A 15,995-nucleotide genomic window follows, 5' to 3' on the forward strand; every position below is an offset into this window, starting at 1 on the left:
AAACTCCTGCTGAGCACCTGCTTTCCAGCCCCTCTCCCTGGCTACGTCTACACTGGCCCCTCTTCCGTAAGGGGCATGTAAATTTCAAGAGTCGTCGTAGGGAAATCCGCGGGGGATTTAAATATCCCCCGCGGCATTTAAATAAAAATGGCCGCCGCTTTTTTCCGGCTTTTAAAAAAGCCGGAAAAGAGCGTCTAGACTGGCCCCGATCCTCCGGAAAAAGCGCCCTTTTCCGGAGGGTCTTATTCTTACTTCAAAGTAAGAATAAGACCCTCCGGAAAAGGGCGCTTTTTCCGGAGGATCGGGGCCAGTCTAGACGCTCTTTTCCGGCTTTTTTAAAAGCCGGAAAAAAGCGGCGGCCATTTTTATTTAAATGCCGCGGGGGATATTTAAATCCCCCGCGGATTTCCCTACGACAATAGGTGAAATTTACATGCCCCTTACGGAAGAGGGGCCAGTGTAGACGTAGCCCCTTAGTTCCTTGTTTCTGTTGCCCTTTGGTCACTACCCAGCTCAGGAAAGGTTAGGATGTTCCCCCAGTATGGCTGAGTTGCAAGTGGAACAACAGAGTTTGGGAAGAAAAATTGTTCTAGCTGGCATCTGCATGTGCTATCTAACTTTCAAGCCACTCAGTGAAGTGGCCAGATGAGCTAATTATGAATTTACAGATATGAGTGGTAAATCCCTGGTTTACTAGCTAGCACTATGGCAGGTGTTTACATTTGTGACGAGGATCTAAGGATGGATTAAAATTCGATTCCCATAGGTAAGAAGTAATTGACTGCTTTATTCACTAACTGATCCTCCATTTTTAGAGAACCATGAAATTACTCTGAAGAAAATCAGGAATATTAATGATATAATAGCTGTGAATTTTCCTGCTTCCCTACATTAATGTGTTTCATTAAAGTCATTCACATCTGAACATCAGATGTCAAAGAGACATGGAAGATAAAGGAATATTAATTTCAGTGTAGTCAGTTTTCCTGCAAGTAATTCCTTCCCATCATCCAAAAATAACTTGATAATGGATAAAATATATGATTTGCTATCTTTCCTGGCATCTCTGGAGAAATGTCTGAATAAACCTGGAACAGTTCAAACTTATACCAAAAACAATGAAATTGTATTTTGAGGGGCTCTGTTCTAACTCTGAACTCAGACAAATTTCCCATTCACTTATAGGGACATGGAAATTGTCATACTGGATTGGATCAACAGACGGTCTAGTCCAGTATGCTGCCTGACATTTGCCAGCAACAGATACTACAGAAGAAGGTACAAAACTGCAAAATAATTTGTGCTTATGTAAAGTTTCATCCTAAACTCTCTCAATGAGTGCTTGGCTATGCCTTGAATATTAATATTTATCCCATTCAACATTTTGAGTTCCTCTGTTTTAACTCTGGATATTCTTGTTACCTATAGACACGTTTTGGAAACTTGATATCTTTTAGGAATTTATTCTCCATGCTAATTGTGCACTGTATATAAATTATTTCCTTTGATCAGTTTTATATTTGCTGGGAGAAGGCAGAAGAGAAGGGGTACACTTTGGGATCCCACAGGTGTTTTACATGTTATGTTTCTTCTAACTGTGAAAGCAGCAATCCTCGTTTCCTCATTGCATACCCTAAACATACAGGAGCTCTTACACAATGGAAAAAGTGAAATGAATGCTCTATTACATGTTTATAGTAGGGATGTAAGCAACTATTTGAGTAGGCTTCTTTGGTAGTCGAATTGACTACTTGCATCCCCCTTGCTGCCTTTATATCAGAGGCAGCAAAGCGGTGAGGAAGCAGGAGCAAGTGCTAGATAGAGTCAGCAGCACAGGAGGAGGGGAGGGGACAGAGGAGGCTGCTGCATATAAGACCATTCTATGAAAGAAATAGGTTCAAAGGCTGAGCTGAGTAAGTTTAAAATATTTTGTTTCTCTTAATAAATGGTTTATAACATAGCAAGGGACTGATTTTTTTAAAGTCCAGCACCTATTTTTAAAACAGAAATAAACCCAACAAGGCATTCCATGGCACTTTATGGACCAGGGCTGGGCAAAATATAGCCTGCAGGCCAAATCTGGCTCTCCAAGCCACCAGATCTGGCTCACAGCTGCAATGTGGAGCCCCAGGCCAGCTCCCTGCTTACCACCTGCACACAGCTCAGAAAAGCAGCTGATGTAGCCATTTCTCTTTCACAATGGTGAGCCCGGATGAGAGGGAGGAAGGCTTCATGAACTGCCCTCACCCCCAGCATAATCCCATTGGTCAATTTCTGTCCAATTGAGGCTCTCTGTTTGAAAAGCGCTGTGCCCCCCCCCCCCCCAGCTCATAGTTGTTCACACATACACATGACCCCTGCGGATGTAGGGAGGTCGGCCGTGGAGCAGAAGCAGCTGGGGGGTGTGGAGACTCAGACAGGAGCCAAGGGGCAGGATGCAGAGGGACAGGTGGTGCAGAAGAGAGCCCTGGCCCCTGTGGCCAGATGGTAACGGAAGTTCGGTAGTGGCAGCTTCAGAACTCTGGCCCAGGCTGTGGAGCTTGCAGACTGCAGCGGCAGCTGTGGACCTTGGGGATGGCAGCCACAGCTGTGGAGCTCTAGCAATGGCAGAGCTCCAGTCCCAGCTGTGGAGCTCTATATCTGGCCATGGAGCTCTGGCCCAGCAGCAGCCATGGCTGGGCAGGCAGCAACAGAGCTAGGCTGGAGCCTAGCCCGGGGGCAACAGGACAGCACAGGCCATACTCAGAGGGACCTCCCCTGGTCCAGCAACTCCCCTCATTTGGGACCAATCAGGTCCCAACAGTGCCAGATAAGGGAAGTCCAACCTGTACTAACAATCCCACTATGGGTTATGGTTATTATGCCTAATCTTTCTCTTAAATTTTGTTGTTGTTTTATTGCACCCATCCAAATGGTCCATGAGTGCTTATTTTTAAATGCAGAAAGAGAAAGATGTAGATCAGAGTTTCTCAAAGTGGGCCATGGGCCGACCTGGGTAAGCTGCTGGTGGGCCTCTACCCATTTGTTTATCTAAAGTGTCTGTCAACATGGAGCCTCACAGCTCCTATTGGCTGTGGTTTGCAGTTCACTGTCTCCTGCCCAGGGGAGCTGTGGGGAATGGTATGCCATGGGTTTCCACTTCCTGCAGCTCCCCTTGGCTGGAAACAGTGAACCACAGCCAATGGGAGCTGCAAAGCTGTGTGGCTATGGACACTTTAGATAAATTAAGTGGCACAGGCCTGCCAGCTGCTTGCCCAAGCCTGCATGTGTCCCACTTAGAGAAACGCTGATCTAGATGATTTAGCAATGCTGCAGTCTGATGCAATGTAAAATTTAGCAGATGATGTGGCCCAAGTTCTGCTTACCATTTATTCTTACACTGTACCACTTTCTGTTACCTCAGAAATTCAGACAAGAGATTTGACACGCAAAATTGCTTGCATACTTTATTAGTGCTGAGAGTGGTTCCATTCTCAAATTTAGTCCAACTTGCTTTGCAATTAGAATGGTTTCTTTCATTTTATTTTGGTCTGAAGAGGTACCACTTTACTTGAACTGATAGGTATTAAAGAAGTCGGGCAGCAATTAATTGTGTAATTGAAATTTTAAAGAATTTGTGTACCTGTGAATCTAATATCAGTCATTCAGATGTATGATATGTCTTTACTGTCTTTGTAAGGTGCTATGATTATCTGTTTTGCCATAGGGAAATGCTTATTAGTAATAATAATCAGGAATATTATTACACAGCCAGACTACTGTTTTATATATTGTGTGATGCTGTATGATTGACAATGACCATTTATATCTTTGTTGCCACCACTGCTAGACAGTTGCAAAGTGTATCATGTAAGGTACCAATGGAAAAGTTATAATCTGTCAAGTATGATTATACTGGTTAAATCCCTTTATCGTCATTGTGTCTGAGCTAGGAATATCAGCTATGTATTTGTATCTCAAATGTGTTTGTTCTTGGGGTTACACCCACAAGATATTTGGCATTCTGTGTTCTCAGCCCTTTCTGAATGGGCAACTCAAGCTTGATAGACCATTAAGAAGAATCATCTCTCCAGATAGCTCTTCCTGAGGATGCCTCAAACAGCAAGGAGCCAGTGGCTACTCCAGTGATTCAGTAAAACATATAAGAGCAAGTGATAATGACATGTGACCTTGGATTCCATCTTTGTCAGTAAATTTCCAAAGACAGCAGTTGTGGGCTTTGTCTGATAATTTTATATGCACAGGGAAGAGGATATAAAAATCAGGATCATCTCCATTTTGTGTAATTCCTGCTCCAGTTTTCTAGAATATGGATTTACAGCTAAACGGAGTATTTTAAACAACAGGCCAAGGACTTTCTAATCTTTTGAAAGTTAAGACAAACATTATTCCGTCACTGCTACAAGCCTGATCAGAGAACTTTACAAACATTTATTTGTGTGTATATGTAATTTATAACTATTCTTTTATTAATAAATTGGCTAGTTTACCAAGGATTGGCTAAAAGCATGATATGAGGATAAGGTCTGAAATATATGTTGATCTGGGGGTAAGCATCTGATCCTTTGGGATTGGTAGGACCTCATGTCTGGTGAATTAGGTTGTCAGTAACCTCTCACTGTGTAAGATCAATTTGTCAGAATGGGAACCAAAAGCTAGAATGCCTAAAAGAGATTGTGTCTGGCTTCTTGTTAATCAGTGTGGTGCTATGGAAGCTCTTTTCTTACTGGCTTGGTGAATTTAATTACAGAATAAACCTCTAGGTTTTGGGATGTTTGCCTTGCTTCTTGTAGTTTGCCTTGAGGTGGCATTCTACTTGGTGAGCCATTCAAGGAATCAGTCACATCACATATTTAATTAAATAACAGAATTATACATCAGATTAGGCCTGAAGTAAATAATACACTACATTGAAATTACATCTGCTTACCCCACAGCTGAATTTGTCACCATATAAAAAAAATTAAACATTTTTACTAATTGCATGGCTTTGTGCATGATCATAGTCTGTAGTCCTATAAAAAATACAGCATAATTTAGTCCAACTTGCTTTCCAATTAGAATGGTTTGTTTCATTTTATTTTGGTCTAAAGAGGAACTACAATAAGCAGCGGTACAATATTGATGGATGGTGAACAGACTGGGGAGTAATCTCTAGCAAACTTTGTTTTACAAGCAATAGCAGTTTCTGTCAGATGAAAGATTTGTAACGGTGGGTGTGAAAGAAAGCAATATGCAATACATTTTCAAGAATCAAAAAATGGACAGTCTGAAATATAACAGCGAAATCTCTAAGGATATGTCTACACTACCACCCTAGTTCGAACTAGGGTGGTAATGTAGACATACCTTACCCTACAGCGTTATTTCAAAATATCTTATTTCGAAATAGTTATTTCAAAATCACATGTCTATACCCAAAATGCATTTCGAAATAGCCTTTTACTATTTTGAAATAGCGCGTCCACATTGAGTGGATGCTGAATCTCATTTAAGGCCGGCCGGAACCAGGTCCAGCAAGGCATCAGGTCAGGAGTTACTTTGTGAGGCAGCCAAGCATGACAAAGTGTGACTTAAGGCTGCTTTCTGTTTGTTTTTATAAAAGAATAAGCCTCCTTGACTTGGACTGAATGAGGCACTTCATGCTTGAAGCTGGGGTACAATGGCAGCCATCAACTGACACAGAAAAGACACCATTCCACAGAGTATCATGGGGGACAATAGGGTGCCTAGATCCTGTGCACCAGGTTTTCTGCAAGCAAAATCTCTCTCAAGAAGGACTTCAAACACTATGAAAAGCAGACAACTGTGCAAACGCTCCACTCGCAGCTCCTTACTATATTTTGACATCTTGAGTAGTTTTTGAATTGCACAATAATCAGTCTTGTTATCTGAAAACAGCTAGAATGCTTTGGTTTGTTGATTGCTAATAATATTCCCCACTTGGAAAGTTCAACAAGCATATTATTGGTATCTCTATAGTCATTTGAGGATAAAGAATTAGTAGGGGGCTAATGATTTGCTGTATTATGGCTTGCTATACTGTTACTGATTTGACAACTTGATGCTGCCAAATGATTAAATGTATAGCAAAATGCATATATTTTCATCTGGGAAACAGAGAATCAGTTCCCATGGCAGCCTCTCCAGCTGTAACATTGCAATAGGCTGTCAGTGTTATGAATCCACTGTTTGCAACAGCTGGATTTCCTCCACGTCCTAAATGCAAAGAAGAGGAGGTTGGCTGCCTTCTTTTACTAACCCTTGATTAATTAATAGTATAGCAAGCATAAAATAGGCCAAAAAAAAGACCATACAATTAGTTACATGTTCTCTAAATCCTAAACTTGAGAAGTTATTCATTTTGAAAAGTTTCATGACAAAGAGCTGTACATATAAACAAGCTCCATGCACACAAATCCTGGTGTCTTCTAACCAATTTTTTCACACGCATACAACCCTAACCATTTAAAAATGCATCTGCCTATAAATAAAGTTCCTGACATTCTTAACCTACTTCCCATCCACCTCCACAAAAAATTCAGATGTGTAGGAGATTACCTGACCTTCGAGGACAGAGGGAATAGTATATTCTGAAGGGCTTAGAAAATTCATGTTAGTGAATTAACATCTGTGCAACTCCACTGGCTTCAATCTATGTCCAAGGGTAAATGAGTACAAAATCCAGTCTATCAGTAGGAATTTTGCACAATGACTGAAAACAAAATACATTTTTCTGTAGTTTGCCCTAGTGTGCAGCAGCAGTTATGAAAGGAAACAGAATACATTTGTACTTCAAGAAGGGTGAAAATGACGCAAAACACAGTGTCATTGCAGAAAATGGTAATGCTGCTTTAACTGAAGTGTCTTGTTCCATTTGGATCATCATTCCTCAAGAAAGATGTAACATTGAAAAAAGCAAAGAAAAGCATGGCAGCGAGTGGAGTGAGATTTACATAGAAAGATGGACAATATAGCTTATTGTGATTGGAAAGGAGGGAAAGATGGATCTTTTATGAATAATTTATTGAGAACAGATTGGATTTATCTGAATTCGTATTGTGCCATCAAATGTCTCCTAGGGCACAAACAAGAGTCCACAGCCCTATCATGCTGTTTGCAGTAACGGCTAACTTTATGTTTCTATGGCTTAACTTTTTATGGGGGTTGTTTGTTGGCTGATAGTTCTACCCCAGACCTGCTGGACTAGTGGACTACCTTTCATGTGGCCCTTGTCTTTAACCTTTCTGGCTTTGCTGGCCTGACTGGGAGCTAGTACTCCTGCAGACATAGCTTTCAGAGTCACTGAAGCACATAGGCCTTCACACCATGTTGAGGCATAGTGCTCAAGGAAGGAAAACCAATCAGTTCTGTTATTTTTAGTCTATCCCACAATAGAAGAATGTGACTATATTAGAATGTCATTAAAGGGTAATGTTATATTCACAATAATTAAAATGAAATAATTCTTTGTGCACTGTATAGTCAACATATTTAGTTCATTGACACTTGGGGTCATTGAGATGAAGGGTGGTTTTATAGTTAAATTATTAAACTTGAGAAGACCTGACTTTTATGCTTATCTCTGTCACAATCTATGATGTTGGCCTAGATACTTAGCCTTCCTATGCCCAAATTTCATTATCAATAAATGTTGTGAGGCTTAATTCACTAACATGAGTAAGTATGTTGAGTTGGAAGTTGGAAGATGCTAAAGAAAAAGAAGGTATTTTTTGTTAATGTTTTTCTCTGAGCTATCAGAAGTCCTTTACTGGTTGTTCAAGATCACTGCAGCCACTCTGGGACATTTAAGGATCCCATCCTCCAGTGCTGAAAAAAGGGACAAACAATGTGTAAATTCAAACTGTAAAGTGACTCAGGCTTATATAGGTAAACAGTGACCTAAATTTAGCAAGATGTGGTTTGGGGGAAATTTTATGCACTGCTTTTCTCCATGACTTTTCCAGCACATAGGAGCATAATGTGGCTTAATTGTACTCATTTTACACATGCTCTTCATTATGCATTTTTAAAAATCACAAGTAGTTCAGAAATTTACTACACCTAATATACATTGCAGTATTTCTTGGGGCAGATTACATTTCAGAAAATTTTGCATGCCACCAGCTGGTTTGTGGGCAATGGCATACCACCTGTCTCTAACAAGCCATAGTCTAACAACTGGTGTATGGTACACTTTTCACTTCACTGACAGTCATGCCATACGTGACAAAGTGCTGTGATCTATTTGCATGCTACGTATTCCATTTCAGTAAGTTCTTCCTCACAAAGTGCTTTGAAACAGTTAATAAAATGGAGAGCATGATCAACATTGTACTTGTCACAGATGTTTTGGAGTCTATATAATCTATTCATTGCTTTCTTTTCTCCAAGTCCACCAGGGAGTATATAAAATCCACAAGTTTGTAGTTAGAGCTCTGATTTACTCTACCTATAAGACATACATAAACTGTGGTGGTAATGCATCTTCTATTTATCTACATACCTTTTCAAGCGCAAGAATACACGTTATTCCTCACTTATAAAACTTTGCAGTGAATTTGTAAGGGATATCATTCCTTTGGTATCGGGAGCCTACAGCACACTGCTTGGCTGATTAACCCCACTCAGTGTACCTGAGAGGAGAGCTGGGCTTTAATTAGCTGATCCTTATAGAACAGAGCAGCAGCAGATGGAAAAAGACTACAACGCCCTCCAGAAAGCTGAGGTGCTGTGCTCCGAATGACCTGGTACTGGAATCAATACAAAAAGGAAGTGATACAAATCCCAAATAGATAGAAGGAAGAGTGTGAAAAATCTTTGATTATGAGTCTCTGATGTAAGAGTCAGGAATTTTGGGTTGCTGAAAGCATCAACGTGAGGAAAAAACTTGGGGAAGGGACTACCCATCATGCTTTGAGAGAAAAAAATCTGTGAAGTTTCATTTTTTAAAAAAGGTTAAAATTACAGCTGGAAACAGCATCCCTGAATTATTTGGAGAGAATGCCAACAATTATCCAGGGAGTGAACTGACTCTCTAAGAGCAAAACCGCCCCAGTAAGAGGGGGGTGCTATGCAGTAGCTCCCAATGTTTCACAGGAGCTACTGAATAACTGTGTACACACTTTAACATCAGTGTGTATTGTTACCAATATTCTCAGCAGCAGTGCCTCTTGCAGGCTATCTGCCTTTTGCTGGGACTTCCATGGCATGGCCCTTCAGCCAAGGCAGTCCTCAAACTTCTTCTAAGGTATCATGAACAATTCAAAATGAATCTGAATACATCTTTTACTTCCTTAAGTTACTGGAGTCTTCTGTTTCTAGTAACAAATGCTATCTCAGGGGTCCGTTCCACAGGAGCCTATTTTACTCGTGGGGTTCTCACCCCCAGAGGAATCTTGCTTCCTTTGCTGCCTGCCTGTAGATCTTGTCCCCTTTCCATCATCCTGCAAAGGACTCAGTTCTGTCCCTGTAGCCTTCCTCAATCTGCCTTCCCAGAGGGCAAAAACTCCATGGGTTTTCTTATAACGCCTACCTCTGCCACTTCTGGACAGGAGGCAACTAGTTAATTAGGTGCACAGCATGACTAATTAGGGTTTTTCCCTTTGCATAGCAGGTGATGGGAATTAAACCACACCACAGACCTTTCTGGGCATAGACTATTTTCCTGCTTGGTTTTAGAGTACCTGGCACACAGTGGGCTACATAAATCATTAATATTGTTTATTATTCCTAAATAACTTGTAATTTACACTCATTAGATTGCCTCCAGAGTTATCTATTTCAAACTGTTGAATAGAAATGGTATAATTTATTTAATTTTGCTTCAAATATAAATATTTTCCAAAGTCACATCACCATTTGGAGATATGGCATTGCATGTGTAGATGTGCAGGTCTGGAGATGAATGAAGTTAGAATGCCAGCCTTTCAAAGAGTGGAACGAGGTGTTGCCCTCAGTCTGCATATGCTCCATGTGGAAAAAAAATATGCTGTAACAGAGAATGTAATAAAGCTCCTCAGGGCAAGGACTTCATGTTTTATATGTTCTGTAAAATACTTTTGAATGCTGTAAAAAGAATTATGACGATTAATACAAAAGTGGCAGTCAGCTCTTTAAATTTTCACTATGATGCAAATGCTTCTCTCTGATATTCAGGAACAAAGTTCCAATGAAAGCCATAGTGTGGCTGTCTCAAGGACAATGTTGATTATACAAGCTGCTCCCCACATTCTATACTTGCATTAACCTCCATCTACAAAAACCTGTATAGCCAATATTCCCTGTGGGAAAATAGAGAGATTGATGGGGCTAGAGGGAGTAGTTGCACTAAAAGGCATGCTCTGTCTCAACATCTGAGTGAAGCTTGCAGTAAAATGTGTGGCAGAGAATGCTGCTTGAACCAGTATTAACCCACCTCTGCTGTGAACACTGCCCCTTACTAAGTCATGGAATGCAAGTGGGGCCCAGCCTCCAGTTTTGCTACTATGGTTAGGGGTACATGGTAGAAGAGAATCATGGTCTGAGATCCTGCATGTAGTTGGCTGAGATTTGTGACTATGTGGGCTTGGATATGCTTGGCCCTATGTTGCAGCTCTTGGCCCTGTCTCCTGCTAGTGCTACACTTCTGCGAGTCCTCTGGATCGGAGGGTAAACCTACAAACTCCATGATTCATACAGAGCCCTAGAGTTTTCATATTTGTTTGTTCCAATCTGTGTGTGTGTGTATGTTTAATTGGTTGATTGAGCTATTAGAGCCTATAAGTCTCTCACTGGGCCATCTGAAAAGTATGTAAGTTTATTCAATGTAAGGGTTCTTTACACCTTACCCACTACACATATGATTGGCATGTGTTGCAAAATGTCTAGATGAGATCTACATATTTGGGAGGGAAAGGGGACTTGTGCCAAAAATTGCATTAACTGAGCCTTGAGTGCTACCAACCTAAATCACAAATCTAGAGACATTATCATAAGATACTACTGACACTGAAAACTTTAACATCTGTACTGACTTGAAAACTATGATGCCCTCACATCACCTATATTGCAAGAGACTGAAAAAACATTAATATAAAGAAATGTCAAGGTGGATGATGGCATCCAACTCTTGAGGATGCAGCATTAGCAAGATTTGATGGCTTTTATCTATATCCAGCTCATGATGAAGCTCATATTCCCCATAGTTTTACCATTTGATTACTTTTACTAACACAGATGTAATTTCAGTGACTTCACGGAAATTACTCCTGATCCTCATCAGTTTGAGTTCAGAATCAAACCTAATATTTATACATTACAAGTATTTGTTATGAACCTGTCCAATTTGTTCAGATGGGATTATGATACTGACAGACCAGATCAGAGCAACAGCACAATTTAGGTTTGTGTGAATATATAAAAAAATGTTGTGTAGTAATTCACTCAATTGTTAATTCAGTTCAAAAGAAATGTGAATGATATTGTGTTCACTAATATATAACTTGTTGATTGCTTGGGATTACTTCATGTATACCTGTCATTAGATAACCCTAGACTAAAGTATCTGTTAGTGCTAAGACGAGATGTTTGATATGTAAAGAGCACGAAAACTAATGAAATGCTGCCTGTTTTGTTTTCACTTCTCTATCCCTATTATGATGTAATGTCAGGTAATTGCATTATGTATATCAGTGTAACAAGATTACTTGTGAATGCAAAGGAAGTAATGCTAACTTCAAGGTAAAGATTGTTGCATTCAGCAATGGAAATTCTAAGATTCATCTGATGAAGCGGGTTTTACCCATGAAAGCTCATGATCGTCTACTTTTGTTAGTCTCTAAGGGTACGTCTACACTACAACGTTAATTCGAACTAACTTAGTTCGAATTAGTTAATTCGAACTAAGCTAATTTAAACTAACGGATCCAGACTAAAAAACTAGTTTGAATTAGCGTTTTGCTAATTCGAACTGGCATGTCCACATTAAGTGGACCCTGAACCAGGCTTAAGGATGGCCGGAAGCAGTGCCGGCAGGGCATCAGAGGAGGACTTAGAGCATGGAGATGCTGTCTCAGGCTAGCTGAGGGCTGTGCTTAAAGGGTCCCGACCCCCACCCCGGACAGACAGTTTTCAGGGGTGCCCTACTTGCAAAGCAGTCCTGGCTTGTATTGCCCGGAGCACCCACACTGGGCACATCACAGCACTCGGCCATCAGACCGGCTGCACTTGCCGCAGGCTGCCATCTGGGGAAAGGGGACAATTGGGGGGCTGCAGGAGAGCTTCCACCCCCAGAAACCCGCAGAGCCAGCCCAGTCCTCCCCATCGGGGGCATGTATCCCATTCCTCCTTCACCTGCTTCCACTTATCCTTCCCTAGTCCCTCTTCTTGATGTACAAAATAAAGGACAATTGTGTTCAAAAATGGAATCTGTCTTTCTTGAACAAAACTGGGGGAGACTGGGAAAAGGAGGAGGGAGAGGGGAATAGAGAGGGTGGGAGAGGGGAGGGCAAGTAAAATGATCAGGGGTTGGGAGCAGGTCCCATATGAAGAGAGGCTAAAGAGACTGGGACTTTTCAGCTTAGAAAAGAGGAGACGGAGGGGGGACAGGATAGAGGTCTCTAAAAGCATGAGTTGGGTGGCGAGGGTGCATACAGAAAAATTCTTCATTAGTTCCCATAAAGAAGGTCTAGAGGACACCAAAGGAAAGGAATGGGTAGCAGGCTTCAAACTAGTAACAGAAAGTTGTTCTTCACAAAGCAAAGAGTCAACCTGTGGAACTCCTTGCTGCAGGAGGCTGTGAAGGCTAGAACTAGAACAGAGTTTAAAGGAAAGTGAGATCAAGTCATGGAGGCTGGGTCCATGGAGTGCTATTAGCCAGGGGGTAGGAGTGGTGTCCCTGCCCAAGGTTTGTGGAAGGCTGGAGAGGGATGGCACGAGACAAATGGCTTGGTCACTGTCTTCGGTCCATCCTCTCCAGGGTTCCTAGGGTTGGCCGCTGTCGGCAGACAGGCTACTGGGCTAGATGGACCTTTGGTCTGACCCAGGACGGCCATTGTAAGCTCAGGGTCGGGGGTCTCAGTGGACCACCTTGATTTTCATGCACACCTGCTCCTGGGTGGCCAGGCTGGCAGCTCTCCTGCCCTAGCCGGCCACTTTCTTGTGCCTAGTGTGGAGGTCATGGACGAGGTCCACGATGTCCACACTACCCCAGGCGGGTGCCCGCCTCTTGCGGTCCCAGGTAAGCTCCCAGGAGCCGCCAGGCTGGTCCCGGGAAGAGGGGGAGGGCTGGGGGGCATCGGGTGCGTGGCTCGATCCATGCCAGGTGCAGGGTCTGCTGGCTGGGTGCTGGCAGACTTGCACCTGGCATGAGCACCGTAGCCAGCCCGTGCCCCTTTAAGGGGTCCGGGGCCGGGAGGGGGGTAGACGAGTTTCCCTGGTGTTGGCCAGAGTGGCCACCAGGGAAACCTGGGGAGGGCTAGCCTCCCCCTAGTTCAAATTAAGGGACTACACACACCTTAATTCGAACTAGCTAGTTCGAACTAGGCTTAATCCTCGTAAAATTAGGTTTTCCTAGTTCGAACTAAGCGCTCCACTAGTTCGAATTAAGTTCGAACTAGTGGAGCGCTAGTGTAGCGCCTATGAAAGTTAGTTCGAACTTAGTTGGTTGGAACTAACTTTGTAGTGTAGACATACCCTAAGGTGCCATAGGACTACTTATTGTTTTAATAGTTACAGACTAACATTGCTACCCCTCTGAAGATACATGCCTTACAGCCAACAAAGGAAGGCCCACAGACGTACAGAAACAGTTGGTTTGCTCTCTGTCAGTGGCTATCAATATGAATTCAAAAAAAGATCCAGCATTTCTGAATTATTTGGATGCTCACAGGAACATGGTTATCTCTTGCCCAGAGTTATTTTGGGTAACCCTGAGAGATTTATGGAAAACAAGCAGATTGCTAGTAGATTACATTAATAGGTGAGACTAAGTTTGTGTTTTATGTGGTTTAACCTCTCTTTCTTAACTAACAAATATTTATTTTGTATACTAGACAAACTGAATGCAAGCATTATTTTTAAAAATGGTCTGGTAGCACTTTATAGACTAACAAAACATGTAGATGGTATCATGAGCTTTCGTGGGCACAGCCCACTTCTATGAAAGCTCATGATACCATCTATATGTTTTGTTAGTCTATAAAGTGCTACCAGATCATTTGTAGCATTATTTTTGTTGTGAGATTGAGCTTATCCATTGACGTGGGGTAAATGACTGATCTTTTTGGGGTTGGAAGTAACCTATTATCATGTGATATTTGGCATACAGACTGGTATGACAAAGTCCCCTTTGTCTGGGTGGAGAGCTTAAGGAGACTGTGGCTATGTCTACACTGCAGAGCTTTTCCAGGATACCTCCAGTATCCCGGAAACGTTCTGCCACGTCCAATGAACGCATCTGCTTTTCAAAAAAAAAAAAAAAAAAATCAGAAAAGCAGACTTTTTCAACATCCCTGTAAACCTCGTTCTACAAAGAAGAAGGGATGTTCCAAAAGAAGGTGTTTTTTTCCAACATTTGGCCTCATGTAGATGGGCCAAATGTCAGAAAAGCCTCTTTTGGAAGAAAAGCAGAAAAAAATACGCAAATTGCTGTTTGCAATTTGTGAATCTTTTTCTGACTTTTCTTTGTAATGTAGACATAGCCTGTGACTCCAGGAGTGAATATTTCGTTTACTGGCTTGGTGAAATCTAACTACAGAATATACCACCAGTTTGGAGTGTCTTCCATTTTCTGACATTCTTGCACTTGAAAGGGAATCCTCTGAACTGGCATTCATGCTAAAATTTGACACTCTCCACAGGGGGCTGAACAAAGACCCCAACTACTTTACCCATTACAAAGATAGCTTCCCCAATTATCACCTCTAATACCATTAACTCACAGACATCTACCCTTCCCCACCTCTAATATCATTAACTCACAGGCACTCACCTTCCTTCCCCTCCCCCCCCCCCCCCCGCATCCCCCTTCTGTTCTGAAATGTGATTTGTCCTTTTCATATGTGTTCATTTTTTTTTAATTGTATCCTTTGGTATATATGGTTGTGACTATTTTCTTCCACTATTTGATCTGAGGAAGTGGGTCTGGCCCACGAAAGCTCATCATCTAATAAACCATCTTGTTAGTCTTTAAAGTGCTACATAGTCCTGTATTTTGTTTCAGATACACCAGACTAACACGGCTACATTTCTATCACTTGTCTGAGATGGACACTCAGCTGTTAACCTCTGCAGATAGCATGACAGAGCTATCGTGACAGAGGTTAAATGTTATTAACATGCATTGGAATTGCCCTTCTGAACCATGTTGATGAACATGATCTGAAGTCTAGCTCAGGATCAGTGCGTAGTTCCAAATACCCCGATTACAAAAGATTGCATACTGTTCAGGAGAACATAAATATACTTGGGGCCCACATTCTCTAGTCTCTTATGCTCCCTTTGCCCTGGTCATCTGGGAAAGGTTAAGCAACTTCTTACATAGAGCTATACCTAAAGGTACAATCTAACCCTGTGTAGTTCTCTAGAGCACAAACTTTACAGAGTTTAACCTTGGAAGAACATTTTCACTTTGTTGATTTTGAATATGTTTAACATACGTCTAGCACTTATTTTGCAGACATGATGATAGATCTGGCAGATATTTTTTCTTCTATGATCCATATGGTATCAGGGCGTATTCATAATTATATAAATAAAGACAAAGAAAGCAGTACTGTAAGAGAATGTGGTGTGATTGTTCCTAAACCTGGCTAGAAAAATCAGTTTCCTTCTGCTAAATAGATTGATGATCATTCAAAAAGTGTATGGTTATTTTGTGATAGATTCAGTGAAGAATGAAATAGGCTAAAGATTAATTTTTAATCTTATGGCTGCTTGCATAATGAAACTATGTGCAAATCTCTGAGCATTACACTGGGAAATGAAGACTTGTTTCTTTAAACAATAATTAAAAA

General features: G+C 41.5%; 1 long non-coding RNA gene across 2 annotated transcripts in view; it reads left to right on the forward strand.

Moving 5' to 3' along the window:
- Positions 1-15,995, forward strand: part of LOC112547210 (uncharacterized) — a 31,643-nt gene that overhangs the window by 3,722 nt on the left and 11,926 nt on the right. The window contains exons 2-3 of one of the 2 annotated variants that reach the window (XR_003090964.2): positions 1,186-1,278; positions 4,016-4,325. This is a non-coding gene — a long non-coding RNA (uncharacterized LOC112547210). Of the gene's footprint in view, positions 1-1,185; positions 1,279-4,015; positions 4,326-15,995 lie in introns of those variants that run through there. The other variant, XR_003090963.2, reaches the window with a different exon arrangement.

Source organism: Pelodiscus sinensis, chromosome 4, assembly GCF_049634645.1.
Source record: "Pelodiscus sinensis isolate JC-2024 chromosome 4, ASM4963464v1, whole genome shotgun sequence".
NCBI lineage: Eukaryota > Metazoa > Chordata > Testudines > Trionychidae > Pelodiscus > Pelodiscus sinensis.